Here is a 9,450-nt window from a genome sequence, read left to right as displayed (position 1 = left end):
ACGTAATGATTTCACTTCAATTGTCTCAAAACTTTATAACAAAGACATAATAGGCCATTTATAGTAAGATTGTGTCAATATTAATAGGTCTCTATCTGTTGAGATATTTTAGGATTAATGTAATACGTATATGTCAGGTGACTTTGTAGCCCCTATTATTTGCGTGCTTTGGCGGTGGAAAGATACTCAATATGTGCTATTGTTTTATACCTGCTCGCATGCGCTTATGTATTTTGGCAAGTTTTGGCAGTCACACCCTATTGTTTAGCAAGTTTTCATAAGTACATGTGTCATAATATCATTGGTCTATATATTTTTTTGGTTAAAAGTTGTTTTTGACAACTACACCGTTCACCTTAAGAAGTATATCTATATTCATTAAATATTTTTTTATATGATTTACAAGATTGAATAAGCAACTCATGAATTTAGATTAAAACTCTTTTGTTTTCATTTCATTTGTCATTTAGAATTTGAATTATACTTCTACTCCATTACTTAGTTAGGAGGTTAACATATCGATTTTAATAATACTTTTTTAATCGTGAAAATTTTCATGCATGAGTGTATATATTTTTGCTTTATGAATCTTTGTGTATCGATTTTATAATGAGTCAAGAAACCTATCATATTTGTTTTACAATAATATTGTATTACAATGATCAACCCTTTCTTTTTAAGGATCTTTAAAAAGAATTATTAGGATCCAATACGAACAAATATTGATACTAATAAAAACTTATTATATAAGTTGTAAACTCAATGCTAAAGATCAAGAATACAAACCCATAAAAATTTCAAATTGTTATATAGTAGAAGAAAATAGAATATAGAGAGAAGGAATTGTTCACTTTATTAACAATAAACAAGGGGTATATATGCACAATGAGTTGGAGTAGGCTCCAAGTAAGAGAAGTAAAATAAGAAACCAAATCTTTATAAACATCCACATACAACAAAATAATTATTTACAATACTCCCCATTGGATGTTTGTTATACAATACGCTCTTAGAATCGTTGCCTCGTTAAAAACCTTACCAGGAAAAGACCCAATGGGTCAAAACCATGGTCAAGGGAAAAAGAGTGCAACGCGTATTGTCTCTCCCCCTGATGATGACATTACTTCAGAACTTTGAGTCAATGTACCTGCCACCACATTAGGATCATTGCGGGCTTCATTTGCATTCACCGCAAAGGCTCTCCCTCTAGGTTGCACTTGATGGCCTTGTTGGCCACGGTTTTGGTTGGGACCGACGATTTGAAGTTGATTTGGATGAACCGCCACTTGAACGTTTTGTCCCACCCATTGAGGACAAGTATTACGGTAATGATCGGTGCTTCCACATTCATAACAAGCCCCCCGTTGACCCCTTTGGTTGGGAGCTTGAGGAGGAAAGGTTTGGAGAGGAACCGTATGAGTAGGAGCCACTCTCGGGGCCCTACAATCTCTAGCAAGATGACCAATTTGATGGCAATTGAAACAAGTTCCATAACGAGTGGTTGGAGCATGATGTCGGGAGCACTTGTTGCAAAGTGGTTGAGGACCCACATAAGCTTTCTTTGCCGGTTCAATTGCCGCATACACTTTTCCTTTGTTAGGGCATGTGGGGTCAAACCTACCTATTTTCTTCACCCCACTTGACTCGGGTGCATCCTTCCTTTTTGATGACGATGGTTTGCTCAATTCGCCACTTCTAAGTAGATCTTCGGTAACACTACCGACTCGGTTTATGGCTTCCGTCAAGGAGGTAGGCATGATATTATTTACCAAGTGTCGGACTTTTGGAGTTAAGCCCATAACAAACTTTTGAATAGCTTGGGCCTCGGGAGACACCAAGTGTGGGATGAGTGTTGACAACTCTTGGAATCGCCGAATGTACCCTTTATAGTCCGCTCCATTCATTTGAAGTTGCACGAACTCTAGTGTTAAAGTTTGAACTTCATAAGGAGGACAAAACCTTTCCTTCACCAAAATCTTGAATTGATCCCAAGGTATAGCGTTACCCGCCCCTATTTCCTTGTTCCACCACTTCAATGCATCACCCTTAAACATGCCGATTGAATAAGTAACTTGATCATCATAAGTACAATGGCTCCTAGCAATCACCGCTTCAATCTCTTCAAGCCACCTTATACAAGCCGTGGGACCCCCATCCCCATGAAACTCCGGGGCTCCACAACTCTTGAAATCCTTGAAAGAACACCCTTGACGATACACTCCATGTTGATTGTACATGGGAATGTAGTTGTCTTGCATCACCGGTGCCTCCTCTTCTTCCACCACTACCGGTTGAACATTTTCATTATTCACATTTGCTTGAGCTTCAACATTTGGCACCGGATTATTGGGTGCTTGGAGAGATGCCGTGACTTGGGCAACTATATTAGGCATGATGTTTGTGACCGCTTGAGCGATCACGGTTGCCAAGTCGGGTGTTGGTGCTTCACCACGACCCCTACCCTACCTCTACCTCGGCCTCCACCACGGCCTTTACCTCCCCGGCCTCTTCCACGGCCTCCTTGTGCTTCCGGTTGAGCTTCCGGTTGTGGTTCTTGAGAGTTAGCCCTATAGTTAGCTCCGGCTCTCCTTGGCCTCACCATTTCTATAAGACAAGTAACACGTTCACCCGATTGTTAGTCTCAAAATGCTCACATGTTAGTCCCACAAGTAGTCAATACTCTCATGTCGACATATCACACATAAATCATATCTTTACACTAAGGCAAAAGTACTAGTGCTCTAGGGGAAATCGTTATGTATCATGCCATCATACCATGTTCATCATAATTGTCCATCATCAACCACATACTCATGTTCATTTACATCATACAACCAAGCAACTAACCAAGCGGTTCAAAGTATAGTCCAAATCCAATATACTCTCTAGTTACCGTTCGGGTTTGTATACAGGGTGTACCAGCGGCTAACCCTCCACCCAACAACTCCCATTAAGTATATCGGTTCCTTACTATACTCCAAACCAAATGTGTGCAATCTGTGATGTCATTAACTTGTTATAATACCGGGTAACCATAAAATAGTTGATCAGACTCTTTTAGGGTTGCCACAATATTATATCATGTTAATGCCATAACTTCATTTTGCTCTAAGCCATCAACAATATCAATTTAATCATTTCAATCCAACAATATGCACATGACCTCATGTAATCACATTAAACTCATGCACTTGACCACCACACAAGAACACAATAATCACGCAAGCCAATTGTACTCATGTTATCACATATAACGAACCTTCCTACGAATTTCAAATGTACACTTATAATGCGCATATAGTTCATGTTGCATACAAGATTCCTAATCATGCATGCTATATGAAGAGTTTTACTTAAGCCGTAGTCTAGGTCAATCGCCTAATTCTCTACGACCAAGCGTAGGCCACCATTCTGTAACACCCCGAGCTAGGCTCGAAGTGCACTGAAAAGCATGACACAAGATGGAATTATCGTAGAACGAGACTATATGAATATAAAAGGATTCCGTGAACCCAACAATTAGTTTTCAATGTCACAAAAGCATAAGGAGCATACAACCATCAAGAGTTTACAAAACAATATCAAAAGATGGCTCATGATCCTAAGCGAGGTCCCATCAACGGGTAATGAATCACGGATCCATGGTCATAGTCCAACTCCTAGCAATGAAATCAAGCTCTTGGATTCTCTTGGTTACCTGAAAAGTGTACTAAACAATGTCAACACTAGGTTGGTGAGTTCATAGAAATGAAGGAACAAGAACACGTACCAATGCCACCCATCACATAAACAAACATAAAGAACAAGAATTTAGACTTCAATTAAGTATCTAACGTGATCAATGATCAAACACTTGCACACAATATCCCTCAATTGTTCTCATGTCATCCATAATTGTCATCAAGTACGTATCGTACCCGTTTAATGTCATCAAGCACTAAAATGCCCGTTTGTATTGTCATCATGCCCCTCCTTGTATTCATTGCACATAAATTGATCATCCATGACCATGATTGTCCACACATAACCAAACGCCGTGTGTATATACTTCGTATGATACTACTTTTGAAAGACCCTTGATGTTTATATATAGGGTCACCCGCAGCCTTCCTACCACATCTCCAACCTTTCAAAGGAATTATCATCCTTCATATATACCCAACGATCCTAAACAAACTCATCATACATACACAAGTAACCATACAACGAATCACCTATTTGCATGTCTACAAAACCATCACACAACATGTACATCACAAATGTCATCATACACGAAGTACACTTTTCAGCCCGACTCTTAAAAGAGTAAGGGAAAGCTACGAAAACTCACCTTGCTCGGCAAAAGAGGCTAATATCAAGTTAAGATGAGATTATAAGTGATCAACTTGCTCCACGCACCCACAACCTAAGAACATATTCAATATATGCATTATTAGCCAAAACGAAGCTTTAACTAGGTTCTTAGCTAGGTCTCATGGCTTGGAAAGGCTTCTGGGACTCGACAAGGTCACTAGGGGGGTTATATAATAGTTTAGAATCAAGTTGAAGTCGTCCCAAGGTTGCCTTGTCCTCAAACAAAAGTTATACGGTTATGTAGTTTATGTTAATGCCTCGAATTAGGTTCCAAAAATGATGCTCGACTTTAAACGACTCGTTTGTGATGTACAGGGCACCAATAAAGTCTTAAGAGTACATTCCGGAAAGGTCGGGACGATCCTAGGACATTAGAAAGGAAGCTAGGAATCAACTAGGTGAAACTGGGCCCACTGCGTCGCATCAAGTGGACTGCGTCGCAGTCTTGATGTCGAGGATTCTGCTGCTTCGCAGCTTCATTAAACTGCGTCGCAGTCAACCCAGATCAGCATCAGCATCAGATTTACGAGCCAAACACCCCCAAAACACCCATTTAGACCCCATAGTCAACCAAGGAGGATCTAGGACTCGATTTCAATCTTGAATCCACACATTTGGACATAAACAAACTCAAATGAACACAACCCATTCCAAGATTTCATTTCAAAACATCAAATCTAGTTCCAAATTAGTTTTAACCCATTACAAACCCTAATTCGACCCTTGGCTCAATTTGAGACCCAAATTTACTAGAAATCAACTAGAGACAAGTTAATAAACATAAAATGATGATTATGAGATGAGTTTCACTTACCAAAACCTCTACAATAGCTCAAATCCGAATTTGACCTAATTGAAACTTAGTCTTGCACTTTGAAACTTTAAATTTTTGATATGATGTTTAGATGAGGAAGAAGTAAATTATTCTTACATTAAATTGCCTTGTGCAACCATAGATGGTGAATTAAATTAGAGAGGGAGTGAGTTTGAGTGTATTGAGTGAGGTGGGAGAGAAATGATAAGAGATGAATGAATGGATGAAGAGATGAATGGGTGGGGATAGGGTTGGGTTATCTTGGACGGGTCATGGGTTGGGTACAACCCATGGATAGGATCCATATTCATTTACTAGTTAAAGTTAAAGGTTATCTAAATGAAATCGATTAGCACCAACTAATGACCTCGACTAGTACATAACTCTCGAATCGAACAATAAGTTGACCCATATGAACACATTGCACCCAATTGGACCTCATATTGCACTAGAACATATATTGATTAACTAATACTTAGTCAAATATACACATAGTCAAAGAGTCAAGAATCACAATTGTTACATGTTCCCTGAACAAGATCCACGAACATGGTGTATGAAGTTCCCCTTTGGATGTTCACTTGAAAATATTATGCCTCGTTAAAACCTTATTAGATAAAATGGGACAAAGATCTAATGAAGGAAAAAGAGTACATAATTCTTTAGATACGCTTAGAGATATTGCCTCATTAAAAACCTTACCTAGAAAACCCATTGGGATAAAACCATGGCTAATGGAAAAATAGTGCAATGCGTATTTTCTCCCCCTCATAATCACATCGTTTAAATTAGCTGGTTGACAAAATCAATATCACAAACCAACATCAAATTTTATCATAATAAGTCTCTCGCTAAACAAATTTGATTATCTCATGAACCAACATGCTATATATTGATTTTTCACATATGGCTCATGTATCCAATGCATCGTACATTTCATGTAAGTACATACGCATACTTCATAAGCTAAAATCTATCAATAACTTCAATTTAAATGATGCATGATTTCATACATGAACAATAGATAACTATCAATGTTTTAACAAAACTTTTAAACAAACATTGTGATCATTATCTTTGAAAACCGAGGGGGTTCTTTCAACATCACGTGACCTCATAGCCATGAGCGTCACTTGTTCCACAAAAAATATAGCTTCCTCTTTTAGCTATTATGATGTTCAATGATATTGTCCTTAACATGGTAAATTCGTAAATGAAGACATTCTTTGTCTTTTATCTCACATTCATTTGTATTGGACACTCTCTTGGAGTTCCATTAAAACTCATATCATATATAAATCCAAATTTCTTTATGGAGTTTCATGAGCAAACATAGTAATTTCTATGACACATTTCAATAAATAAGCATTAAGGCGATTCTATCACATTCCAATTTCACATAGGTTTTTAAGCTTTTCAAACCACGAAACATGCTTCATGCATTAAATCTTAATGCCAAATGATCTCTTTTCGTATTCTTTAAATCAAATATCTTATTTTGCCAGACTTTCAATAGATCAATAGTTGCTTCCACCATATGACATTTCTTATCCATAATCAATACAAGATCTGTTCAACAATCTATGTGCCATATTTTCAATTTTTCTCATTCAATATCCGAACACAGATCATCATCATATAATTTACGCACTTTCAATCGCTTGGACTTCATGTCCTAAAAAAAACTAGCATCTTTTCATCTTTGGCTAATCATCCATATCTTATCACTTATGTGCATGCATGCTTTTTCAAGATCCTCACCATATATACCCTTAGCGCTATCATATCCGTTCAATCTCGACGTCATTTTATCTATTTTCGATTCCACAAGTATCGAGACATGTCACAATTCATTGAGATTTCATTATTTCAAGTACCCGGGGTTTCTCAAAACCTTCATGTCTGTTTCTCGTCATCAATCTCTTATGGGGTCTTTTATACCTCGACTTTGACCTTCTTAACTTTATGCTCCTTTTCATTCGAGGAATTTTATTTGAAATCGATTTTTCTACCACTTTCAAATGTGCATAGACTCATTACCAACAGGAGCATTAGCAGCTTTTTGGTCAGTTTATATTGCTGGCAATTACTAAATCATGTGAATGAATTATCCCACAAACTTAAGTTTATATTTATTGATGTGAGGATCTTTGATAATTCATTTTTACTCATTTCAACAGTTGCTTTACATTTTTCCCTAATGTTTTACATTTTTCCCTAATGTTTATGATCCACCTTAGTGAATAACGAAAGAAGAATTAGTTCTTTTATTGCATAACCAAATTGTTTTTCTCATGATAAATTTATAGCAACTCCTCAAGAGATTTCACATCATTCAATAAACTCAAGCATAATATTCCATTGGCTTATTGTCATATAAAATAAGCATACAATCCAAATTGCATATATATCATTGATCAATTATTAAAATGTCTCAACATAAACAAATAAACGTGAATCCATGATAATACTAACACAAACCGTAGACAAAACTCCATCTGAGCTATTAGCTCTATCATTTTTTCTTTTTATCCTTTAAGGATGACTGAAACGATATAATGTTATTAACCAATTTAAATGTTACAACATTATGTATAGACTATATATATAATCATATGCAAAACATAATGTATCCAATATTTGAGATACAAAATTTATTATTTATATTGTAATGTTCTTAAATGTTTTTACATATCTCCATGAACATAATAAATAAATTTTAAAAAAAATTCTATACCATGACAAATCTATATTGATATATCATACTAATATATATAGTCCCTCATTCTTAGTCATGCTAAAATTAACTATCAAAGTGATCGTAATAAAGCAACGTCCATTTACATCCACGTAGATAAGAGTCTTAATACAATGACCAATTTTGTCACATAATTACTAAACAAAATATATTTAATAATTAATTTGCTTTGTACATAAATATATAAGATTTGTATATTATTTCACCAAGAATGCTATGAAGTGTTAAACTAATTTCTGTTGTAGCTTTTACAATTTTTTGGAAACTATTAACGTTTGAACTGAACATCTACCAAAATAAATATATAAATATATATATAATAAGGTCCTAAATTCATTTATAAATAATTAAGAATCTTTGGATGAGGTTCAACTTTGATGTACAACTATTATATCAAATTTAATTATTTCATATTTGTAAAATGACGATATTAATACTTGTGTTTTGTGTTTTATATGTTTAGACAAAATATACCCCTCTTACGTATATATTTTTAATTTTGATAAATTTACATAATTAAGATTAATTTATTCCTAATATAACAACTAGCGTAACATGTTGCTGTGATGATAATCGCTATCACTTTTTCATGCTATTGTAACTTACTTTTTTTAGAACATTTATTGGAACTTATTTAGTGTTGGACTTTTTTTATTAAGAAGAAAATATGTTTAATTCCTATATGCGATTTATATTTACTAATAACTTGAAACAAAAGATTTATTTACATACTAGATAGATTATTAACCCGCATAATATGCGGAAGAACACATGAAAATTATAAAAAGTACTCCAATAGAAGTACACGTTATGACGAAACCTTAAACGTAATCACCCTTACAAGAGCTCCAGACTTTATTAAAATTCTCTTTGTTATATCAAATACTTTACAAGAGTTATAGAAAAATTTAGGATTTTCATTCTTTTAACTAAGTATATGTTTTGAAATTAACATTGTCACAATACCTCGAACGTTGTCTATTTTTGTTGATGCAACGCGCGGGCAAGAGTAAATTTAAAAGGATCTTTTATAATTATTGGGAGATATAAAGGGAATTTAAATATATATATATATATATATAACAATTTAATTGATTAATATAAAAGAAAAAATATGGCTAGTGAATAGTTATTTAAAAAATATAATACTGATTTTAAATCTTTATTAGTATTGAATAAATTTTTTTTATTATTATTAAGCATTAATAATACAAAAATATTAGTGTTCTTATATCAGAAAAAATATATATATTATTCTATCCATCAGAAAAAATATGGCTAGTGAATAGTTATTTAAAAAATATAATACTGATTTTAAATCTTTATTAGTATTGAATAAATTTTTTTTTATTATTATTAAGCATTAATAATACAAAAATATTAGTGTTCTTATATCAAAAAATATATATATATTATTCTATCCATCATAAGATAAATGTTACATTTTCTTTGAGTAGTTTTAGATTTAAGAATAGCATGTTAAGTTATTTATATTTATAGTATTTTTATTTTTTTGAATTATAAT

Source organism: Erigeron canadensis, chromosome 1 (genome assembly GCF_010389155.1).
Source record: "Erigeron canadensis isolate Cc75 chromosome 1, C_canadensis_v1, whole genome shotgun sequence".
Taxonomy (NCBI): Eukaryota; Viridiplantae; Streptophyta; class Magnoliopsida; order Asterales; family Asteraceae; genus Erigeron; species Erigeron canadensis.
The sequence above is the reverse complement of the archived record's forward strand: the minus strand, read 5'-3'. Positions refer to the sequence as shown.